Source organism: Magnolia sinica, chromosome 5 (assembly GCF_029962835.1).
Source record: "Magnolia sinica isolate HGM2019 chromosome 5, MsV1, whole genome shotgun sequence".
NCBI lineage: Eukaryota > Viridiplantae > Streptophyta > Magnoliopsida > Magnoliales > Magnoliaceae > Magnolia > Magnolia sinica.
The window spans coordinates 72,846,993-72,873,625 of record NC_080577.1 but is presented as its reverse complement, the minus strand read 5'-3'; the positions used below and the strand labels follow the sequence as shown (position 1 = coordinate 72,873,625).

Here is a 26,633-nt window from a genome sequence, read left to right as displayed (position 1 = left end):
ATTTTGACATATGAAGGTATTTGTTTTACGGCATTTAGTAAGGGAATATTGACCTTCACTTGTTTCGACACCTCTAGAATGTTCTAAGAGTTAGAGAGAGGTTTTAGTGTAATCAATCGTTAGGACCCATTTTGATGTATGTGTTGTAAACCGAGAGGAGCTCATAGTGGCAAAGCTCCTCCCTTCACCACTCTCTCTCTCTCTCTCTCTCTCTCTCTCTCTCCCCTGTATGATGGCTCACCTATGATGTATGTATTTTTATCCATCCCGTCCACTAAGTGGGACGCACCTGCTGTCCAACCGGGACCCACCTTTCTGTCCACCTGCAGCCTATTTTGGGCAGACCCTATTACAGGGAAAACACAAATATTAACTTTATTTAAAGTAAGTGGGCCACACATGTGGACCCATCCATGATGCATGTATTTCATCCACTCCATCCACCGTCCAGCCTGCTGAACAGTGGGGCCTGCTGGATGCATGGACCATCCACATAGTCTAGCCAGGTGGATGATGGACCCACCTTGAATATATGTGTTATATATAAGCATGTTGCCCATCCTTTTTCTATACTGTGGGACCCACCCACACGTGCTACACATGTGGGGTGGGGCCCTACCTTGATGTATGTATTCCTTACCCACACCATCCATCTCTGAACGGTGTTGTGGGGCCAGCCGTGATGTATGGGTCTTATCCACACCGTTCATAGGCTAGGACGGGTGGGGGCCCACCTTCATGTATATATTCTATATCCAAACCGTCCATCTGCATGGACGTCAGCAAGTTCTGTGGGTTTGATCAGAGGTATGTGTTATATCCAAACCATCTATCTGCATGGACATCAGCAGGTTATGTGGTCTGATTAGGAGGTATGTGTTATATCCAAACCGTCCATCTGTGTGGACATTACCAAATTCTATGGGTCCCACCGCTGTATGACATCAGCATGCTCTGTGGGTCCCACCAGCTATCTAGCTGCTGTGTTGATGTTAACTAGTTGTGTGGGTCTGATCATGAGGTATGTATATCCACACCGTCCAAATTACTGGACGATAGGACCCACCGTTGATGTATTTGTTTTATATTCAAACTGTCCCTTGATGGCACATGTGGCCCACTGGACGTGGAACCATCGTGGTGCATGTGATTCATCCACACCGTCCACTACTTAGGACGGTGGGAATCCCACCTTGATGTATGTGTTTTAGCCATGCCGTCCAGTCTGCTGGACGTGCGGCCCACCTTGATGTATGTGTTGTACATCCATGTTGTTCATCTGGTGGGCCCATTTGGAAGGTGCAGGCCCACCTGCTGGTTGTACAGGGCCCACCTGTTGTGTGACTCAATGTGATGTATTTGAGGCCCAAATGGTGAGGCTTAATGTGATGTATATGAGGCCCATGAGTGAGGCCCATTGTGATGTATTTGAGGCCCATGGGACATAGCCCATTGTGATGTTTTTGAGGCCCATGGGTGAGGCCCAATGTAATGTGTATGAGGCCCATGAGTGAGGCCCTTGTATGAGGCCCATTGTGATGTATGTGAGGACTTTGTGTGAGGCACAATGTGATGTATGTGAGTCCTTTGTGTGAGGCACGATGTGATGTATATGAGGCTCATTGTGATGTGTGATTCCACCATGATATATGCAATGATGTTTATGATGCCCATTAATCTGCCTAATTGGTTCTAAATGGGTCATGTCTTGGGAGCAATGATGGTTTAATGTCCACATTGTAAGAGTAATAATGGTTAACTGTCCACATTGTAACCCTTCCTAAGGCCCATTGTTAGGCCCATTCTCATCTTCCCTTTGTGGGCTAACCCAAACGTTGGGCCCCCATAATCGTTAAGCCCATTCTTGAAATGAGAAGGTCGTCTAGGCCCATCTTTGATATGAGGAGAGTATATCATCATCATATAACATGCTCAGTATGACTTCATGATACATGCCCATAAGCATCATATGTATGCTTGATACGAGGAGTGACTGATCATATCATATTGTAACGCCCTGAAATTCGGGGGTCGAGCATAACTTAGCTCCCGAGTTTCAAAACATCACTTATGCAACATATTGAATGATGGATGTATGTTGTCTATATGAGTGCATAAAACATGGAATAGATTAAGCCAAATTGCAAATATAATTCAAGGATAAGTGAAGAACGCAAGCGGAAGACTTAAAGAAATATATGTGTACATGTGCAAATCCCTGAAATACATATACATACCAGGTCGTATAACGAGTGTTGCTATTAAAATTACAAGTATCAAATTACATCATTTAATCCCAAAAGAAATCCCAGAATCCCGCGCATCAGAACAAGGCTCACTAGAAGCCGCCTGAAAATTGCATGAAAGAAAATGTAACCTCATCATCCTCAATCTCCTGCTCTGCCTCAGAGGTCTCATCAACATCTGCAACTAAGACAGAGTCTAGTGGGTGTTTAACACCACCCCAGAACATGGGAGTGAGTGATCAACTCAATGAAACAATATAGCAAAGGTTAATATGTTATCAGTTCAATCAAGCAGTAATGATAAAGCATAATAATCAAACATGTCCTAAGTACTCTTGTTAATGCAAGGATGTATGAAGAATGATGCGTGCCCTCGCACGTACACCCTCAGCGTCTTCATCTTACGTTACGCATGACATCGCCTCAAAGTGCGCCACCTCTTCCAGGCACATGCAAATGCGGTGTATGAACATGATTACCAAGTTGTTATTAGTCATTTTCATACAGCAGGATTGGGAAGCTAAGGTACCTTCCTCATATCACCATCTAAACAGTGATCCATTCTAGGGTCGTTAGTCCTAGACATCTCATACAATGATATGGTTTTAGGTCATTACAAAGGGCTCATCACCAATCAATGCATGCCTATCATACCTTCGTTACCACAATAAGGCTCGTCACCTCAATGTGGTATCCAGGCATACTCGAGGTCACTACAAAGGGCTCGTCACCAATCAATGTAGGCCGACAGCATAAATATAGTGTCCCATACCACCATAATCGGCTCACGAGTTTGGTTGCTCACTGGTCACTACGGGGAGGCTCGTCACCCCAGCGTAGGCCGACAGCTCGACTACGGTATCCCATACCACCATGTTCGGCTCATGAGTCTTAGCGGATCAAGGTACAACAGTTAACAGGATTTCATTGGTAAGTTTGGTACCCCAAATTCATACAATAGCATCCATACATGGCGAACATACATCGGACAATCGGTTTACTTGACGAACTCGACTAACATGAGCGCACGTTGGGTTGAACGACATAGAGTGCGCAAACACTCTATGTGGCCAAACCACTGCCGACAACTCTAATACGACTCGGGTTCGTCTAATCACATCCTTCGTGGCGAAAGCAACCTCAGCCACAAACTTAAGGCCGATTACTGATTTCCTGGACTATTCATAGTCCCAAACATATTCTACTTCAACAGATATTGATATCAGCAATTTAGAATAGTAATGGAACAACAACTCAAATCATGTGGTATGTAAGCATTTGAAAAGTATCAACTTAACATGGATTCAAGCATAAGTAAGACTTGAATTTAAACAACAAGGAATATGACTTGCATGTAGGAAATTATACACATCAATAGGAGTGTTGAGAATCACTTCTCAACGCCCTCAATTTGTATAATATATTACACTTTAGATCATTTAAGCATTTCTACAAACATTTAGAACACATAATACAACATACATGACGTATGTTGAGATACACGCATTTGGACAATTCCTTTTGCCAAGGAGTTGACACACATACATCTAGCATAAATACATGATAAATAATCATGGCAATCACATGTTCATATTTTATACGTATACGGTACTTCCTACATATACATAGAATACACAAATCTCCATGTAACACATGCATATCAGGAACGCAAAATAAACATAACATTTGGCATGTGAAATCTCATCCATAGCAAGAATAAACCATTCGCTGGCATTGAAAGCCTTGAAAACCATAACCTATACGATTAAAGTCCACACCTTAGACCAGAAATAGAACACCGAACTGATTCAGACGATAAGTCTTCGTCAACGGTGACAGGATAACCTAAGGCAAGAATAGAAATGAGCTACAACACACATAGACTCTTCTAAGCTCTAAAATAGATTAGGGTTAGGTTAACTTACTTAAAGAAGGAACTTAGAATCGTCGGAATAACGATTCAAAAGTGAAGGTTTAAGGATGAAGAAGAACAGGAAAGAATGTAAGATGATTCACCAACTTCTCTCTCACTTTCTCTCTCTTTTCCTCTCTCTTTCTTAGCTAGGGTTAGGAAATTCGTATGGAAAAGAGAGTTAGGGTTTTAAGGTCTATATATAGGCCTAACATTGATGAAAATAACCCCAGGGCTAAGGTATACTTAGGTTATAACCAAAACAGGCTTCTCTCAATCCAACGGAGCACTTTCGGTGGGCCTTTTTTTCACGAGAAGTCGGACTTAAGCTCACTGACCATGGATCTAGGTCAAGCTGCGCTTTCGTACCAATCGGATCTTCAGATCAGCCATGGCGGACCACACTCAATTCAACGGTCACCGAAACTCGATCAGGACCACAAGCACAAGGATATGCTTGGGCCATCTTTCCTGATCAGAGGGTGAAATTGGGTCAGAATTCAATGGTCAGATTACTTAAATTTATCACGCAAGCGACACGACTCAGATTTCATAAAATCACATTAATTTCTCACCGTTCTCACACTCTTCACTCCGGACTCAATCAAATCGACCCAGAACATCATTTGGACTTGATTTTTGAGGTGATGGCCAAGTCCAACCTGGTGACCACAACTGCCTAAGATCATCGCTATCGGACTTTCGACGGGCGGTCCAGGTCCGATCCAAAGCTTCCAAAAATTCCCAAGACCAACTGGATTTAGCGATGAATCCCAGATTTCAGAGTAACATAGCGCTAACTATTCTATAGGTTTTGAGTCATGTAGATCAAATTTAAAGTGATTGATGCAAATTTCACAAGCAATTGAGTTTAGCGCTAATTACCCCAATAAGCTTCTAAGGAAAAATAGAGGTAGTACTCGGGTCTTGGCACAAAATTTTCTGGATCATTACACATATGCCCTTAGGCAGATTATTTATGGGACCCCCTGATAGGTGAAGTTGTCCCACATGAGCATGTGGTACGCACAGGATTATTACATGAATGATAGTGTGATTCATGCATCTCGCATTTGTATGACATGATTACTGTACGTCTCATCGATCAGGGCCGTAGCCTCCATAGGCATATGTGGATGGCAGGATTGAACACTGAAAATCTCTTTCTCTAAATGAGGTGCGATAGATGTCCCTGGGTGAAATTTTCAAAACCCTTATGGTACCTGGAGGTTGTTCCAACATCTAGACCGAGTGGATGCATGAGCGCCAAGTGTCAAATATAAAGAGGCCGCACTTCCGACTATGTCGTGGTCGGTTGGAAGAGGGTAAGGCCTTACTCGCCTGAGAGGAGGGGGCAAAGCTAGGTTGAGTTTGACCAGCTCGAGGAATGGGTCTGTTATCGATAAGTTGGGCCCGATATTGGCAGGCAGATAGTGAAGTCTCTTCCACTCACCTTGTTGCATGCGATGGGGTGGCAATCTGGTTTAGAGTTTACTAGACCCCGGTGATATCCTAGAGATGATCTATATTGATATGTGGATTCAGATGAGGACTGGCATGCTTGCATTACATCTCGCATATAACATTTGGCTATGTAGGTCACGCATCGCATGGCCTCGGTATGGCCGATAACATTCATGCCTTACATCGCATAGCCTTGGTACGGCTGATAGCATTCGTGAACTTACTAGCAGTTTCCGTATTACTATAATATTGCACATTTGGCACTTACCTTGTGCACACACTTACACCACCCTCTAAGCTTTCTATAAGATTATGCATGACTGTTGCGTGCAGGTGACGTTGGATCGCAGCAGCACTGAGGCAGGAACGTGTGGCAGATCATCTTAGAGCTTTTGTCTATCTTTATCCTTTTGGCATTGTACTCAAAGTTTTTGTTATAGTGGATATGTAGTGATGTTGTTTTATGACTTGGTTATGCTTATGGTGATGCTTCATTATATAAAAAAATCATATTAAAAATCCTCCTTATAGGGTCCCATGATCAGAATCTGGCATATGGGTGCTGGGAGCCGAGAATGGGTCATTACGGAGGTTGTCGACACCGGATTCGTCGATCAGGAATTCTGCGAGCCTAGTTTCTAAGTTTGGGGCGTGACATAAGCTCCTGAGTTTGTGTGAAATTTTGAATCGGTTCCTCTTGGGGTTTTCCTTGATTTGGAATTTGATTAGGGAATCCTTGAGGAGTAGCAGATTGTCCATTCCTCCAACTAAAATTTGGATGATTTCTCTAACTAGGATTATATGTATTGGAGATGGGTCCATTGAAAGGCCTTTGGTAATTATTCACGGCATTGGATTGCTTATTCAGTACCTCTTAAAAAGTAGGTATTGTTGGACAATTTTCAGTTGTGTGAATGTTGCAAGCACAAATACCGCAGACAGTTTCCTGAGCCTTATCTTTCTTTAGTTCCATGGCTTCGAATTTCCTCATGAGATTAGCTACTTTAGCATGATATCATCATCCTCTTTCAGAAGGTATATTCCGCCCCTCTCCTTTGATTGAGTTGGCCTAGAGGTGGTGCTCGATTTTGGGGTGACGTCCCATGATTATGCATTTTCAGCAAGTTTGTCTAAATAATCCTACGCATCATCAACATTTTTATTCATGAATTCCCCATTGCACATTGTCTCGACCAATTGGCACATGGAAGATGTTAGTCCATCATAGAAAAAATGTGTAATGTGCTACGTTTTAAAACCATATTGTGGGCATGAACTGACAAGATCCTTGAATCACTCCCAACATTGAAAGAATGTTTCATCTTCCTTTGGGTGAAGTTCATGATTAACTTTCTGGGGGTGTTCGTTTTATAGTGTGGAAAAATTTTCTTTATGAGATCCTTTGTCATATCATTCCATCTACCAATAGATCGAGGACGTAATGAATGCAACCACGTCTTAGCTTTCTCTTTCAAAGAAAAGGGAAAGAGTTTCAGCCTAACCGTGTCATCAGACACATTAGGAAAATAAAAGGTGCCAATGATCTCATCAAACTCTTTCAAGTGTAAATATGGGTTTTCAGATTCAAGCCCATGGAATTTTGGAAGGAGTTGGATCACCCCTAGCTTGATGTACATGTCCTATGTTTTTTGGAAAAACCATGCATGTGGGCATGCTCACCTCCACCGGTTGTAAATAATCTTGTAAGGTATGAGGTAGGGGTGCTTGATGCACCACATTCTCATCCTAGACTTCCTTAACCCTAGGTTGAGGTGGGTTTGGAGGTTGATTGGCAGCCATAACTTCAATTAACTCTATGGATCTCGAGTGGTGTCTAATCCTGTAATGGGTAGATAACCCCTCAACCAATCCTCCTTCACTTAAGAGACGTCAAGTGTTGTCACGGACCCACTTGGGCATGAAACACTCTTAGGCTTCAATTTCAGAATCTAACCTAAACCTTAAAAAAAAGGAGGAAACAAAAATCTAGAATTAGAAAGAGAGAGAGAATTTAAAAGAAGTTACCAACTTAAAAGGTTCTATGTTAGGATCCTACAAAAGAAAAAAAAAAGGAAAGTGAATTAGTTTCTAAAAAAGAAATAAGAAAGCAACCTAGTTTCTAAAAAGCAAAAAAAAAAAGTTTCTAAAACCAGAAAATAGAAAGTTTCTAACATAGAATTAGAAAGTAGATCTAAGAAAAACAGAAAAGGAAAGTTTCTAAAAAGGTTAGTTTCTAAAAACAAATTAGGAAAGTTTCTAAACCTAGAAATAGAAAGCTAAGTTAGTTTCTAAAATAATTTAGAAAAAACCCTAATCTAAAAATAGAAAGTAGAAAAATCCTTATCTTAACCTAATTTCAAAACTAGTCAATCCCAAAAAAACTCAACCGTTAATCCCCGGCAACGGCGCCAAAAACTTGTTCACAACCCCAAGTGTAGGGTCACGATGTAGTAATAATCTCAGTGAGACCGAGGTCGAATCCACAGGGTCGAATCCACGGGGATTAATCTCTTGTGTATTCTGAAAGTAATTAGAATTAGAACTAGAAGAAGATATGAATCTAAATCTGAATTAATTGAGAGAGTAATTGTGATTAAAGTGATTAAAACTAACAAATTCAAAGGTGGTAACTAGGGTTTCCAAGGATCCACTTGTGGGTTCTCAGGATGCTACCTTGCTTGATTCAAGGACACAATTGGAATCAGAGTCCAATCTTTTCCAATTGATAAGAAGAGATTTGTCATATCTCTGAACTTCTCATGGATCTAATTGTCAATAGATGAGAATTGTGAGGATTTGGAAGTTATTCCATCACCTAACCATGCCCAGGAGACAAAGTGTAACACCCCGACTTTTCAGGACCCGAGTACACGACCCGTTTCCCAAAAACTCGAGTGTTAACCTTAAAGGATGGTTAAATTCGAGTACATATATTTTTTTCTTTCATCAGAGTAAGCAAATGAGCGTAGTGTGGACAAATCGACATAAAGAAAAATTTCATTATCATTCAAATATGCCCATAATGACTTATACAAACCAATGTCTCCAAAATTTACAAATACAAGAATTACATGATCTAATATATGAGAAATAATAGAAAGCATATAAATATAAGCCGCAAGATCACATAACTCCTCCAAGCATACAGTCATGCATTCCTGGTGATCGTACCCTGCTCCTTATCAAGTCTGAACATGCAAATCACTTAAGCCACCTGTACTACCTGTATGGTTTTATATTTGATGGATGAGTGGCCAACTCAGTGTGAATTCCCCTCAAGATTACACACCGCCGCATTAGGTAAGAAATAGTATAAAACATACAGACAACCAAAACAGAGTAAATGCAGTCTTGTTAGATGCATGGATGCATAAATGTAATGATCGACCCGGGTAAAACATCCAGACGGTCTGTGCCCCGGGTAAAACATCCTGACGGGCAATATCCCAGGAAAAACATCCGGATGGACATTGGGGTCGTCACCCAGGGATAAGACTGGTCATCAGCGCAACATTCAGCGTAATCGCAGGGCATGATAATCCGAGTCAATATCGTCATCGAATGACTGGTCATAAGCGCAACATTCAGCGTAATCGCAGGGCAGAGTGATCCAAGTCATCGAAATATGCCATGTATGCATGATTAGCCAAGTCATTATTAGTCCATTTACAACCAGCCAATTTAGGTAAGCTCAAAGGTCACTACGGGGAGCACATGGCCTAGCGTAGGCCGACAGCTCGGGCATAGTATCCCATGCTACCATCCCCGGCCCATGAGGCTGCCACTTTAGGATGTTTAATGGAACCCCGTCGACTAGTGGCCAATCATATTACAATATATGGGGCTTACCATTGCATGGTTGCACAGAATAAAATATCGAACCCATATAGAGAAAATATTAGAACAAAGCCACATAAGGCGATATCAAAGTAGGCCACATAGGGCGAGTATCAGAACTGTGCGATAAAAGACCATCCTTGAAAGCCATTGGACACAACAACTCTGGATGGTAGGCCCACATCAATGATCCATCTAGACCATCACTCAATAACCACCAAGTCGAAGGTCCATTATGATCACAACTTGTCAAGTTACATCCCAAGTATGGGTGTACATTCATATGTGGGATTTCCCACTAATGTACCAGTTTAAGTTCCATAAGCAATCCACAAGCATGAATAGTTATACAGGATAATCATAAAGCATATAATACAACAATTCAATTTCCACTAGCTAACACAAGTGATTATAAAGAGAGATATCAATTATGAATTTAAATAACAACTATAACTTAAGCTAATGAGAAGATGGAAAGCTCAAAGGGAAGAATCATCACCAGACAAGTTGTAGGGTGTCCTTTGGTGTGAACCCTCTCGAGAAGCTAGCGTCTCTGCGTCACTTGAACAGATTCCTAGAGAAATCCCTTGCATTAGCTGATAAGTTCTAAGATTCTAGGACGTCATGGTTGGTCGAAAGGCCCAAATCGTGATGGTTTGGTGCTTATTGAGAGGAGTACAGGCCCGACAATAGTTGTCCCAATAAGTGGGCACAATATACAGTTACCTGGTTGGTGGGGTCCATTTCAAGATGGGCAGATAAGCATTTATATCATGGAGGGGCCCCCATATGTGGCCCACCGCCATATAGATGAGCTTGCCCACTATATACATCCCATAGTATATCTGTGTATACATTATGTACAATATATTTGCATCATACAGTATACATGTATACATTATGTACAATATGGGTGCGTCACAAAGTATATCTATGTACAAAGCATGCATATTATATTTGTACCATATGGTATGTATGTATATATTATATACATATTAGATATATCACATAGTATATCTATGTTTACAATATGTATATTATATGGTACGTATATAAATATCGAGTGTCCTGGTGCATCACGTCCAGCCCCTGGATAGTTTATATCCAGAGCACAAAAGTGGGTTCCACACGTGCAGGACTCACCCTGCATGAATATATGAGGCATGCCCACATATGCACTTAGGCACATGTGCACCTTCACACATGTGACATGGGTGTCGAATCCGAACGGTTCATAAGATGAGGAATCCCAACAAACCTTAAGGGGTAAATTTTCATCCTGATCTAAGATTCTGGTGTGCCATAGCAAAGATAAATGCACTTTCAAGGGAAGAAACTGTTTGCATTAATCATGGCCCACCCAAGTTTTGGTTCAACGTAAAAATGGGAGCCAGGGGGTTTTATGAGGTTCTGCTCCAAGTGGACCATTCAGATTTTCCAGATTCATCAGCCATGGGGAGATCTCAAAATTTTACAGTGGCTTACGTGAACTGACATATTATGTCTTCACTCCCTAGTGCATGCATGCACTGCCAATTTACTTCACGTGTGGGTCCTGCGTAAACATGGGTGTCAAATTCGAACAGTCCATAAGATATAGAATACCAAGAAACCTCAGGGCATGAGTTTTCACCATGATCCAAGATTCTGGTGGGCCATAGCAAGAATAATTTCAATTTTAAAGGAAGAAACTGTTTGCATTCCATGTGGCCCACCGAAGTTTCGGTTTAAAGTAAAATTTGAAACCAAGGGGTTTTATGAGGTGCTGCTTCATGTGGACCATTCGGATTTTCCAGACTCATCATAGCTGATGAGATCTCAACTTTTTGCAATCAGTTTACGTGAACTGATTAGCAGAGGAGCGTTCGGCATCCTCTGCTTCAACGTTCTGGTTCACTTCATAGGTGGGTCCCATGTGGGGCCCACCACGTATCTATGTATACTATCAGATATATATTCATATACGTATGTATATATATACATATAAATATATAAAATAAAGAAACAAACAAATAAAAGAAATTGCCCAGTACTGGACATCCGGCCTAGGGCCCACATTTGGACCATCGTCCCTGATGGACGGTTCATACATAAATGGCCCATGGTGGCCAAGCACTAGAGCAATCCACCGGCATTTGGTGGGGCCCACGGCCAATGCAGGGCTCACATTCAGGGTCGGCCCACTGACGTTGGGCGAGGCCCACCTGCATTTTGCAGGGCCCAGACCGTCAGTCAGCCCACCAACCCTCACGTAACGTGCGTCGACTCTATTGCCAACAGAGGTTCCGTTTCTTCGTTGTAGGCCACCATCATGGAGTAAATGGTGGATCTGAACCGTTCATCAGGTAGAGGGAGGAAAGCCATTCAAAACCACGTTGATCTTTCTAGGCCACTCACATTCACGAGGTCTCTACGGCGGTCGAAAGAAGACCATTCGGCTGCTTTTGAGGCTTGATTACCTAGGTGGGCCACATCATCAGATGATCAAAGCTAGCCCTTCATAGTCAAAATTTCAAGAGGAAGATGGTGGACAGTGTGGATATGCAGCAAGGTGGCCCAGGGTATTCGTATAAGGCCCACCAGCCTTTTAATGTGATTCGGTCCCGAACAGGGTCCCTGCCTTTTATTCGAGTTTGGCCTGAAAACTAGTCATTGTTTGGCATAGTTTGGCCTGGAATATTGTTACCACTGCCCTAGATTTTGCATCCTAGCAAGGCTTCAGTTGAAACAGCCCTTAGCTCTGAACAGAGCTTTAGTTGAGTCAGTTTTTCAGCCCGGAACAGGGCCATGGATTGGCTCAGTTCTAGTCCGAACAGGACCCAACGACAGTCTCAACAGTCCGCCTATTACCACTGATTGGCTTGCCCTCCGAGCTAGTTTCGAAACTCTACAGGGAGCTTAAAACAGACTCGCCATGAGGCCTGTAATGTGGTCTGAAACGGCCATTGTTTGGCTCGTCCCGACGTTACTGTGGCTGGACCGAACCCAACCATTTGCTTGGCATGGTTCCGGTTCAGAGACATATGACATGAAGCTACAAGGAAGAAGAAGAAGAATAGAAAAAATGAAAGAGAAGACGATTCTCCAGGGGCAGTTGCTGCCCGACTTACTTATGTTTAAAACAGGGGGGTGGGTTTCCTCTCCGCACTCTCTCCTTCTCACTTGGTGCGAATTCAAGGGCTACACTGACCTCATTTTATAGTCAGCGAGAGAGAGATGGACGGCTGTGATCGTCCTTACCATGGACGGCCGAGCTTAGCCCTTCCCAAAGGGGAAGTCGGTTTCTCTCTCTCTCTCCACACCGTAGGTTCTCGGTCGGGCGATTTTTAGGCTAAGATGGACGGTGGCGTTCAATCTCCCTCCTCCACTTACGAATGGTCGAACGGCTATACCGTTTTGTTCCTGTGGGTCTCATGAAGGATTTGAATGGTTTACAATGCTCGGAAAGCGATCGTGGTGGCCCACTTATAGGGTTGAAGTAGGTCGGTTTAAAACAGAGAGAGAAAGGCGGGAGATATTTCTTTTTTGCGAAAAGGCTTGGTCCCAGTGTGGCTTGTGTACCAACGTCCTTAGTGGACATGCACCATGTAGGGGCCCGCTAAGATGTCAGTATAATAATCCATACCGTCCATTCGCATTGGGAACCCTTCATAGGGACCCTGGCCTATTTCAGGTCGATGGTGAGACCTAGGTGGGCCATGCCAACCAGATCTTGACCCTTAACGGATGATTATAATTGTTCTGGTGGTCAGATTTACCCCATATCAATCGTCAACGGTTAAAGTGGCCTATGGGTTGTCTACCCCTTCAAGACTTGTTACTGCTCATATAATACTCATAATTTTATTTTATTTCATTTATTTTGTTATGTGTATACATGTATTTATATCATTTTTTGTATTTATTATTATTATTATTGTCTACACACTATATATATAATTCATTATGTGGGCCACACTGTAGGTCATTAGGAGTTAGGACCATTATAAACCAATCCAACGATTGGATTGCCTAGTATTTCATTATTGATAACCCTAGGGGTCCTAATGAATGTTTTAGGTGAGATTTGGGAGTTGAATAGAAAGGATCTTTCTACGGGGCGTTGTAAACTGATGAATGGTGGATCTTGTGATTTTGATCCCTACATTGGTTTCATACAGATCGATTGTACTAAATAGGTGTATGATGAGATGTCATCACACTTAAGATTATACAAATAAGATTTTCATTTATTTAAATACAGTTTAACTTGTGATAGTCAAATGGACAGATTGATTCCAAATCTTATTATGATGTTGTGAGTTGTCATAGTCTAAAATCTAAGGGTTTAAGATGGATATATAGATTAAGAGTTGTTGGATAGTGATGTGTAAGGTAAATTATGTGGGTAATTGCATATATGTAAGCTAATTTGGATCTACGTGGTGACACCCGAGTACTGAAAGTATGGGTTGTTATATAAAGCAAACAACAGGATTTACCAATCCAACAACTAATCATAAGAGAATTATGAAGGTTAGGAAGGATTCCATCATCCTACCATGCCCAAGGGATGATGGTGAACAATGGGACTTACAAATTTCACAATCTCGAATCAGAAAAAGAAGATATTCAAAGCTATCGTAGATCTATTGTAATTTTTCACAACAAACAATTAAAAACTAAAAATATTCCTTATAATCAAACTAGAATCCAAGAGAGTTCAACAAAATATGAATCAAAACAAAGAAAACATCCCAATCATGCTACAAGCTTCACCTCTTAGCCTTAGTTAAGAGGTTTAGCCAACCATAGACATGATTGAACTAAAATCTCTTAAGAAAAGCATAAAAATGACTAAGGAAAAGGAAGAAAAACTCTTGGTGACGGCTTCTCCACACTTTTGCTCCACTCCTCAAACCCTAGAAGATACCTAGGAACATCCTAGGGATTCCTATTTATAGTTTTGCAGCACCAACTCGGAAAATTCCAGAAATCACCTTAAATTTACGCAGTTCGCACAAAATCTACATAACCTTAGACTGGTCGAGGATTAGCTTCAACTGGTTGAGGGCACCTTCGATTAATCGAGGATGACAGGAATTTAGAGGATTTTGTCACTGGAGTTCGAGTCAAGGAATCTTCAACTAGTCGAAGGAGGCAGATTTTTAGGGTTCCTTTTCTTCGCTTCTAGTCTTCAATGCTCTTCATTCTTCATTTGGTTTTCTTATATCTTTGGTATATGAATTCTTCATTCTTGGTCTCATAAGATCCATCCTTGGCTTTGGTGATTCTTGAGCATTAAATCCATGCTTTTAGCTTCCTTTTCAATCCAAGCTCTTAAATTCACCTTGCAACACAAACATAATTAAAATAGAACATTAAGCATTATCATGTTCATAAAACCAAGTAATAAATGAGGGATAATATGCAATATTTGACCCTCAACAATTGCCATATTCATCAGATTTGTTCTTGTATATCCATTTGGTTTCTAAGATATCGATGTTTTGGGGCCTACGAATAATTTGCCACAACTCATTTCTCTCAAATTGTTGTAGTTCTTCTTGCATAGTTGTTATCCAATATTCATCTTGTAGAGCTTCTATAATATCTTTCTGTTCAATTTTAAAAATGAAGCATGAAAGTGCCCTAGTTTGTCAATTAGCATGTTCGTTGAGTTAGCCAGACAGAGGAGCCCCATAGGAAGATTGATCAAGCATTTGCCTAAACTGGATGTGTACCCGAACTCGCCATAGGTAAATCTTAGCCTCACATCCTGTCCCAAAACACCAGGTAATTAAAAACCATAAAAATTGAATAGAACACCCTAAGATTTTTTGCTAGAAATTTTTTTTCAAAAACAGAAAAATCTTTAAGTTTTCTACCTTGATTTATCGACAAGTGGTTCAATGAAATCAAACCCTGTTCTCGATGTCCTCGAAGCTTACTCGATATTATCGAAATGAGGACATAAGATGTCCAGCAGCCACAAAAGATCTCTGGACGAAATTATCGATGTATCGATAGACGGCTCGATATCATCAAAATTTGAATGTCGAGTCCATCAAGTAGACTCGATAAAATCGACATCAGGTCTATTGTCCAAAGTTCTGCTAAAGAAAATCATGTAATCCTCGATATATCGAAGAGCTCCTCGATATCCTCAGAATTTAAATCTCGATGATATCAAAAGTCCTTCGATGATATCGGATTGGGACACATTTCTATCCAGTAAGTTTTTCAGTTTTTTTTCTCGGATCGAGGGTCACTCGATAAAATTGATATTCGAACTTGAGGATCTAACCATTCTAAATTCTCAACAATCATAAAGTGAAAGGGAAGCTATCAACAGATATGTGATGTTATCTTCAGGTATTCCCAAGTTATGCTCTGTACCAACTTCTGTCATGCCCCAAACCCGGAAATCGGATTCACAGGAATCTCGATCACCGAACCTGGTGCCGACAGCCTCTGTAGTACCCCATTCTCGGCCCCCAGCATACATATACCAGGTTCCGATCCTGGGATCCTACAAGGAGGATTTTTCAATGTACATTTGTCTCATAAGAAGTATAACCACAAGTATACCTAAATCATAAAGGCAACATCATTATCACATATCCACTAATATAATCATTTGAATACAATACTGAAAGGGAAATACATATATCAAAATCAAAGCTCCAGAGGATAACTGCACACTCCAAACTCAACGCTGCTACAACCTAACGCCACCTGCACACATCTATCGTGCATAAGCTTACAAAAGCTTAAAGGGTGGTGAAAGTGTGTGCACAAGATAAGTGCCAAGTATACCATAAAGCCCATAAATTATACATCATCGAAATAAGTGAAAATACTGATAAGATCATGAATCATACGATATTAGAGTAAGCAAAAATATACTGGTAAGTCCATGAGTGCTATTAGTCGTACCAAGGCTATGCAATGCAAAACATAATAAGACAATAACAAATGTTAAGGATGCAATGCAATATGCAAATCCTAACGAGCCACGAATACCATCAACCTCATCTAGGCCATATAAGTGCAAAAACATAATAACCCAAATTGCTAAGTACTGCGGATGTAATGTAATATGCGGTGCGAATGAAATGACCATGATGGAATGTGAAGTCAGGATGATAGTACGTAGTATCGCAGGCTATAAGGTCCCCCACAAAGGGACTTCTATCCAAACCAGTCTCATACCTAAATTTGGATAGTCCGACTCAATGTGGTAAACTCCTGATCTCAAGTTAGTCGCGTGCCCAACCGAAATCCTGGTCATGCGAAGGTCCACATAACAAATAATTATGCACAACCAGCCCGAGTGGATAGTGAATGAATGAATGAATATGTAATTCCTACTCAATAAGTCCACATATCAGTACGGTTGCTCTCTGGAAAAATCACCAAGGTCTATTACATTCCACACTAACTGCCTCCTCCCTAGCTGCACAGCCCAGTGAGTGGAAGAGACCTCACTATCCGCCTAGCCAGTAGTCTGCCAATACTTACTCGGCTCGTCAATAGTAGACCCATTTACAAGCTGGTCATACTCAGCTTAGCTTATAGCCCCCTGACTCGGGCGGATAAGGCCACACCCCCTCCCAACCGACCACGACACGGTGGGAGATGCAACCTACTGGTATTCGGCACTCGAGAGCTCATGTTCCACACGGTCTAGATGTTGGGGCACCTCCTGGCCTCAGAGATTCTACGATTTTCACCCAAGGACATTCTAAGTGCCCACGGTGTTAGAACCAAGTATTTTTGATGTCCCATTTAGCTATCCACGATGTGCTTGTGGAGGCCACGACCCTGATGTCACTAAGGCGTACAATGATCAAGTCACATATATGCGAGATTCATGATTCACACTATCCAGTCATGTAGCAATCCTGCGTGTACGGTGCGATAATGTGGGCACTCCGTCTCATAAGGAGTCCTGTAAATAGTCTGCTCAAAGGCATATGCTATGGTCAAACATTCCTCATATTAGGCATACATATGATACATATGGGTATGAATCATGTAGTTATACTGAGCATTTTATATGGTGATGCACTATCCTCAGAACGAAGATGGGCCTTGATGGCCTACACACAACAAGTATGGGCCTATCAATGAGCCCTAAGGAGAGTTATAATACGGACATTTTACCAATATTATTCTTACAATGTGGACGTCAAACCAACATTGCTCCCAAGGCATGGCCCGCCATAAATATCATTACACAAACCATGGTGGAATCGCACATTGCAATGAACCTTAAGTACATCTCATTGGGCCTCGACCCATGGGCCTTAGATACATTAAATGGGCCTCATAATAAGGGCCTTACATTCATATCAAGGTGGCCTCAACGGATAGGCCATAACTACATCAAGATGGGCCTAATTATATGGGCCTCATATATACACCAAGGTGGGCTTCAATGGACAGCTAAAAACAATCAAGATGGGCCTCATGACATGGGCCTTACATTCATATCAAGGTGGCCTCAACAACGGCTTCATAGACATCAAGGTGGGCCTCAACCAACGGGCCATAATATGACAAGTGGGCCACCTCGCATGGGCCATATGTATATCAAATGGGCCACACTAATTGGGCCCATGTATATCAAATGGGCCATACCCAAAGATAAGTGGTGATAATGATTTCCACCATTATAATTCCCAAGGCCCACGATAACATTCATTTCCCATTCAATTTGATCATAAGGTCACACTGACTTGAAAGGGGTTTTAATGGTGGCCTGTCAAACCCATTGTTTTCTATAGTGTGGTCCACCTAATCCTAGATCTGTCTTAATTTTTAGTCTCAAGCCTATAAGGCAAGCTTGCTAAATGGTTGGATAGTTTGGATGCAACACATGCATCATGGTGCGGGTCCACACACATGGCCCACCAATTAAATGGACGGTTTGGATATAACATAGACATCAAGGGTGGGGCCTACTGGCCATCCAACAAATGCCTGGACAGCATTTATAAAACACATACATGGTGGGTTCCACCATCCACAAAATAAAACACATACATCATTGTGGGTCCCACGTGGGGCCCACTTTAACATTTTTCTGCCATCCAATAAGGTCACATGAACTGGACTATAGAGGAAAAATAAATTTCAAATTGATCCAAAGCTTTTGTGACACCCCAAAGGGTTCCAACGGTGGACATTTAATCAACACTGTTCCCTGCCATGTGGGCCACCTAAGCTGTATACGGCTGATTTCTTGGGGGGCCCACTGTCCCAAAGGGGACCCAGCAAATGCAAGTTGTTGATGTTCAACGCACATCATGGTGTGGCCCACGGCTGGGACCGTGGGTCCCAGCCAACATCCAGCGTCATACGCAGCAGGAGGACGCTACTGCGTCCTCTAGTGTCAGTGGCGGTAGCAGGCACTGCTGCCTTTTTGCTAATTTAAAAAAAAAAAATTCTTGGGGTTTTTCCCATGTGGGGCCCGCATCGTGAGGATCCACCCCACCCATTGGATTTCATGGCCCGATACCGTCCAAAAGAGCACAATATCCAGTATGTTTTGGTGTACCGAAACGTCAGGGTGGGTTTTAACGGTAAAAACCACCATTTGTTATGTCATGGCCTGCTAGAAAATCGGATTGACTTCATTTTTCGGCTCAACGCTTAAAACGGGCTGGGTAATGGAATGGACGGCGTGGATTGAATACATACATCAAGGTGGGGCCTACATGAACGGCCCACCCAAGTTTGTAAATAAAAAAAGATATCAATGTATGTATTACACTACACTGTCAGTTCATACTTCAAGGCAGCCACGTCCAGCGTCCCTAGACACTGGACGGTTGCATATAACACATTTAAGGTGGGCCCCACCTTTAGACGTACTGTCCAGGTGGGCCACCATATGCATGGACGGTGTGGATAAAACATACACCAAGGTGGGGTCCATCCGAGTGGGCCACATAGCCACATCATCACATAAAAAATGAAAGAGAGAGGGAGAGAGAGATACACGTGTGATGGAGGGACCCCGACACTATAGGTCCTCCTTTGCATGATTTACAACATACATCAAGTGGGTCTTAATACATGTGGGCCCACCAAATCAAATCAATGGTGGAGATTCCTTCTCCACTAAAATGGAAGGTCTAGATGACCTCTAGCCATGCAAAGAAAATAAACATCATGATGGGCTCCATGGGGAATGGTCCCATCATGGAATGATTATAAGAATCAAGGTGGACCATCAGCCACACCCAGGGTCTAAAGTGAGATCCATACCATCAATCGGTAGGCCTCACTTGGCCCTTCATCAAAACAAGAAATCTAGCCTATGGTAACACCCACCATTTGATCTTCTTGGTCCAATGGAAAGCCGAGCTCCTCGTGTGTCACTTTGATGGTGGAAAATGAGAAATGAATGGCTAGGATGAAAGTTCTTGGGATGGAAAGTGGGCCACATAAAACCACTTTCTCTCATTAGAATGCATGGACGTCCACCCTCTCCTCTTGCTTGGAATATGTGAAATGAGAGAGAGAGAGAAGTGGTTGTAAGGGAGAGGTGATGGATGTGAGGTGAGTGATGGGTGAGGTGAGAGACTTGTTGACTTTTGAGGTTTGCTTGACTTATGGAGAAAGAAAGCATGGGTGTGTGTACTTGACATGAGGTGATTGATTGATTGATTAGGTGATGGGACATGTTGTAGAGATTCTCTTGGGATTGCAAATGCATGGTGTTTTCTTCAAAATAAACGCTGGCCCACATCTCCCTACTAGGGTATCGGATCAGTATGCAAGATGCAACGTTGGAACCGCAACGACGGTGCGGTCGCAATGGTACAAGTCTCGGATTAGGCCAACTTAAATCAATGGGATACGACTTAGGGTCATTTGTAAACGTCGATTATAGGTCACAAGTCACCGAAATTCGTCGAGAAGGATTGTGGGAGTCGATGGAATAATATGGACTAGGATATGGGTCTTACAGTGTCATCAAGTGGCTAGTCGATGCTATCAAGAGTATACGCTCGACGATATCGATCCTGCTCGATGATATCAAACTCTGTCACAAATGTGAGCATTTTATATCTATTGGAACCTTTTGCCTATTTAATGAGAGGTTGCCCTTGGTTGTTGGATAGAGAAAATAGAGAGTGCTTTTGAGTGTTTAACCCTAAATAATATACCCTAAGCCTTTTCTCTTATGGAAGTTCATCCTCCAATCCACCCTCATCAATGACATTCAATAGAGTGGATTGGGGAATGAACTTCCACATTCAAGGATCCTACAGCTACCACCTTAATGGCAGATCATTAAGTTGGGATGCCATGAATGCATAGATGATTGGAATCGCTCTCTCTCCTCTATAGAAAAATATTTAATAGAGTAGGATTCCATCATAACCTTGACCCAATCTATCACCTTGTATTAGTACATCTTCTGAGTTGCGGTTCAAGGGAGCTGAAGATTCTTCGTCATCAAAGTAGGAGATCTTCATCAACATGCTGAATGGGGCTCATCTACTTATCTGTAAGTCATTAGAGTCCAGAGGACCCTTGTGATCATTCCTTTTGTAGGATTGGGTCTAAGGTGTTTCACACCCCTTGTAAGTCCTCATAGGAGGCCTCCAACGGGAGTGTACATGGGGATGTTTTGAGTTGACCCTTGCTCTGTAGAGAGCATAAACTCTTAGGTCCTTGTGTAGGTCCTTGGCCTATGTGGCGTAAAAGTCAGGTGCAGTGTGTTGACCCTTGCTCATGGGAGTATAAAGTGTGTTGTGTAGACACGTTGTGTTAGCCTAAGTGTAGGTCGTACTAGTTAGAGGTGAACCTAATTTACAACCTCCAGTTTGAGGTGAACCTGTTGTGAAACCTCCTTTAGTGAGATCCGATACACTAAAGGATTGAGTGCATCCACCGGAAGTAGAGTAGACAAATAGTCGAACCACTATAAAAATGATTGTATTTGAGATTGCTACTGTCTTCTATTATTTGTGTGATTTCCTTAAATTCTTTCATACTTGACTATCTGAGATCACACATCACACACAAAGTCACATCCATCATGAACTACTTTGCATCTTGTTTATCTCTCAAATAATTTTATGATTGGATCATCTATTAAGCTTGGAAGCCATTAGAGTTACTCTGAAGAAATCCTGATGCATGCATATTTTCTTAGGATAAGAATGATAGGTTTTTAAATTATCATAAAATATTAAAAAATCATATTCACTCCCCTCTAGGACATATTGACATATTCCTACTTCAACTAAAGCAGTCATCACTGAAATTTCAATTGGTATCAAAGCCAAGTCTCTCTAAAAGGCTTCATCACTGAGAGAGTGATCTTGACTGAAGTTGGTAATATGGACAAAGGAGAGGGCTCATCGATCATTAGACCTCCAGTATTTAATGGATCAAATTATGCATACTGGAAGGCTAGAATGCATTACTTTCTGAGATCTTTAGATCATGATGTTTGAGACATTGTTGAAAGAGGATATGTGCCACCAACCGAACAAATAGTACTTGAAAATGGCACAACTATCACCAAAACAAAATCCAAAGAAATGTGGACAGCATTCGATAAAGAAAAATAAATATCTGAAGCTAAAGCTATGAATGCTATATACTGTACTTTGTCCCAAGAAGTTTTCAATCAAATCAGTATGTGTGGGATAGCCAAAGAAGCATGGGACTTGTTGGAAACAACCCATGAAGGAACGAGCACTGTGAAGAGATCCAAACTGCAACTCTTAACATCATAGTTTGAAAGTCTCAAAATGGAAGAGCAGGAGACCCTCATGGAGTTTTTCACAAAATTGAACATCATTTACAACTCCATGGATGGATTAGGTGAAAAAGTTCCAGTCCCAAAAATTTGTAGGAAAATGTTAAGATCATTACCGGAACGATTTAATCCTAAAGTAACAACCATTGAAGAACTAGTAGGTTCCCTACAAATATTTAAACTACACTTCAAAAAAACTCCCAAATCCAAAACTACCATCCTCAAAACTTCAAAGAATACAACAAATGAGGACATTGAAAGTGAAAGAGAAAATGAAGATGAGGAAGTAGCCTTATTTGCACAACGATTCAGAAAGTTCTTTCAGAAAAATCGTGGTCATCCATTTAAAGGAAGACAGGTGGACAAAAAACATTTCATAGGTAAATCTACTAAAAAGTTCAAGGAACCTCAATGTTATACTTGTCAAAAGTTTGGACACCTGTCTACTGAATGCCCAAATAGAAAAACCAAAGGAAAGGCAATGGCAACCACATGGGATGACACAGAAGAGTCAAACTCAAAATGTAGTAACTCAGAGAGCGATAGAGACCATAAATCTCTGAAAATTCTTATGGTCCCCACTGCCTCAACTACTCCCATCGAAACTGACAACGATGAAGAACTGCAAGCCACTGAATCATTTCCATCAGATAATGAGGAAACTGAGAAGGAAGAAGAAGAAGAACAGAATAAACTACAGGATGCTTATAATCAACTCTACGTTCATAGCATCAACATCCTTACAAGACTTGGAATAACTGAAAACAAAAAGGAAGTGCTGCAAAAAGATCTAGATAAAACATTGGAAATCAATACACACCTAATTGATGATTTACAGCAATATCACTCAGATAATGATAGACTAGAAAGAATTAATATCTTCCTTAAATTCGAGTCTGAAAAACTAAACAAATAGGTTGAGTTATTAAAAGATAAAAACATGCTCCTTCAAAATAAAAATCACACACTCCTGTTTAATTTAAAAGAATCCAGAAAATCCACTGAGATAAACTATAAGTTTTCCCAGAGTGGTGAGAAATTAAAAAAAATCTTAGGTATGGGAAAACTTGGAAAAGACAAGAGTGGCTTAGGATATGATAAATTTAAAATTGCAAATGCAGCAGCAATAGCTGAAAAATCTACTGCTTCAGGAAGTAAAACAAGAACTACTGTTTGCCATTTATGTGGTGATTCTAGTCATTATAAGTTTGAATGCATGTCACCTGGGAGGACTCAACATAACTCTGGTCAAAATCATACTGGTAAACACAAACCAACCAGAAGAATCAGGAGTTCACCTAGGAATATGGATAGAAGAAATACACATCCATCACCACCCAGAATGACTAAAAGAATGAAGGAGTTATTGAATCAAGTGGCTGAATTAAACAAGAAAAATAATGAATTTATAAGACAAGGAAACTTGCCCAACTTGATTAAAGAAACTAAAACTCCGACAGTTAAAAATCTTGTCACAAAATGGGTAGTGAAAGAAAAGAAAATTTGCCTTGTTACTCATTCAAATCACATAACAGAGAATGATACTAAGTGGTACCTAGATAGTGGATGCTCAAGACATGTCACAGGTGACAAATCCCTTCTTTCAAACTATTCAGATCTTAATGATGGGATAGTCACCTATGGAGATGGAAGCACTGTTAAGGTAATTGGACAGGGAATTATCAAAGGAATAAATACACTCAAAATGGAGAATGCTTTTTGCATAAAAGGATTGATGCATGATCTTCTAAGCATTTCTCAAATATGTTACAATAAGCATGTAGTTACATTCAATAAACAGGAATGCGAAATCCTAAACCTATTGGGTAAATCAGTAATGAAGCGTTGTCGCACAAATAACCAATGTTATGTCATTAAAGGCAAAGGAAGAACTGATCCATATGCCTAGAAATATTAAGCATGGAAAAACAAATCTAGGTTGTGCATTTAGATCTGGATAGTTGCTGAAAAGATGCAATTTTTGTTGAACTCTTAATGATACATCTGAGTTCCCTCACCTAAATCCTTTTGTATATAAACATCTTGATGTTTATAATTTTGGATTGTATAAGGCTTGTACAAATTTTTCATGCTATGTATACTATTTGATTCGAAAATATACTATAATATACATGAAAGTTTGTCGAATTGTTGAAATGAAAAATATACACCTTCGATATGTCAATCGATGAATCATGTGGACTCTCGATTAAATCGACTGGTAATCGATATCATTGACACCTCTTTGGAATGGGAAAAGTCACATGATCGAAAGTGTTATCGAAGACAGCCTCGATAACATTGAATTGAGTCCATCGATATCATCGAAACAATGTTCGATGATATCGAAGTGTGCCACCCGATAAAAGATGGTCGAGCAGGAAAAATCACATTTTTCTTCTAAAAATCATTTTTCCTTCTCCCAGCTTGTCCCCTTCAGCCGGTTCACACGAAGCTTCATCAGTGAGTCCTCGACGTTCTTCAAATTCGGTAATACTCTTTCCATTCTCCCTTTTCATCAAGATTTCATCTTGTATTTGTTGGGTATTTCCAAATTTTTAAGAGAAGCTCTATCCATTTATCCCCAAAATTCCTCAAATCTCTCCCTGTGAGTATCAGAAAATGGGAAAGGACAAAGGGAAGATGTCCAGTCTTGGAGAATCTTCGAGATCCTCCAGGAAAAAGGTTCTTGCCCCAAGGGAAAGGGCAAGGGATCCTGAACATGGAACTCCTACTCGCCAGTGCACAAGGCAGACATCCCATAACGGGTCCCAATCTGAAGCACCAGCTCCTCCCCCGGCTAGGGTCAATTCGGCGTTGGCCAAATATACTGGAAGGAAATTAGTTCTTGAATGGAGGGTAGATAGGAAATGTCTAAAACCCTATAATATGGAACCCCTGTTAGCCAAAATTGGCTGGCTACCTCTCCTCGATTTTGGAGGTCCATGTCACTATGAACGGACCTACAACTTTTTTGCTTCCAGTCATTCGCCGGTGGCCGATCCTCCGTCCATCATGGTTTCTGTTGATGGTGATGATGTAGAAATAACCATGCCGCCATTGCAAACATCATTGAGCTTTCTCTATCATCAATCGGTCTTCCTGACATGGACCTTGAGAATATTGAAACCCGGTCCATGGTTACAAAATTTCTCTGTCATGGTCATGATATTCCCTAGTACGAAGGCAATGCGCTTAAAGCTAAATTCATGGAACCACGGTATCGTGTTCTACATGGCATCTTCGCCTCCAACATCTATCCTCGTGGTACCAATCATGCCAACCTCACTGGATTTATGAGCATGATAGTCTATTCTGTAGCCACAAGGATCAAAATCTACCTTCCTACCCTGATTGTTCATCAGCTAGTATATGTGATTCATACTTCTTGGGATGTGCATTTGCCCTATCCTTGGATCATTCACACTGTGTGCAATGTGATTGGTCTTTCAACAACAAACGATCCGGAACTTCCCCTTCAACACTTCAACAAGAACAATATTAGAAGGATGGACTTGAAGTTTCATAAATTTCCAGCAGACCAACCCGAGGAAGGGATTCAATAAGAAGGAGAAGGTGGTGATGGTGATGCTCCAGCTGAAGGCGCTGGAATGGCTGAGGGTGACCCTCTTGAACCCCAACAAGCTCCATCCTCATTTGAACCCGAGCATGCAAAAAGGTTCAAGCTCCATCCTCATTTGAACCCGGGCATGCAAAAAGGTTCAAGCTCCATCAGGATAGGATTGGTGCAACGATGCGGGAAGTCACCTAGCTAAAGGAGATCGTGAATGCCAAGTTCACTGTCCTGGAACATCTAGTGAATGGGGTGCAGCATTCCGTGCAGCAATTGGTCGATCTGCTCACCTATCATCGTGATGACACGGCACCATCTTCCTCCACTCCTCTGCCTTAGTGCTGACATCTGGGAGCTATCACATACACCCTAACCTCATCTCTGCGTATGGGCATTGGTATCTTTTTTGAATGCCCTACACTCACATAAGTGTATCTGATGGATTACTAACCCGCATAGTCTGACAAGTTTTTTTAAGGATATGTATATGCCCATGGATGGGCTAGATACTTGTTTGTTTTATGCCCATGAATGGGCTTGTTTTTTTTTTGGATGTTATACTACTGCCAACCTTGGGCAATATCTATTTTGGATGTTTTGGGTTATGGCTATTTATATCTCATATATCCTTACTGCCATTTGAATTTGGTCTACTTTAGATGCTGTTATCATCTCCTATTTTATCTGGTTTATATCAACTATGGTATGTGATGCCAGTGATGCATGATTTTTATCTCCATATTATCTGCTTACTACACTGCTCTTCATTTCCCTAATATGCATATATGTTTTCTATAACGAGCGGTCCTTTTACATCTATCTATTATGCTT

The 26,633-nt window shown here is 41.3% G+C and overlaps 1 non-coding gene across 1 annotated transcript; it reads left to right on the top strand.

The window, feature by feature from the left end:
• The first annotated feature begins 6,877 nt into the window (after nt 1-6,877).
• On the top strand, nt 6,878-6,983 carry LOC131247652 (small nucleolar RNA R71). The gene has a single exon (XR_009171928.1). It is a non-coding gene; the product is annotated as a small nucleolar RNA R71 (small nucleolar RNA).
• The last annotated feature ends 19,650 nt before the right edge of the window (nt 6,984-26,633 follow it).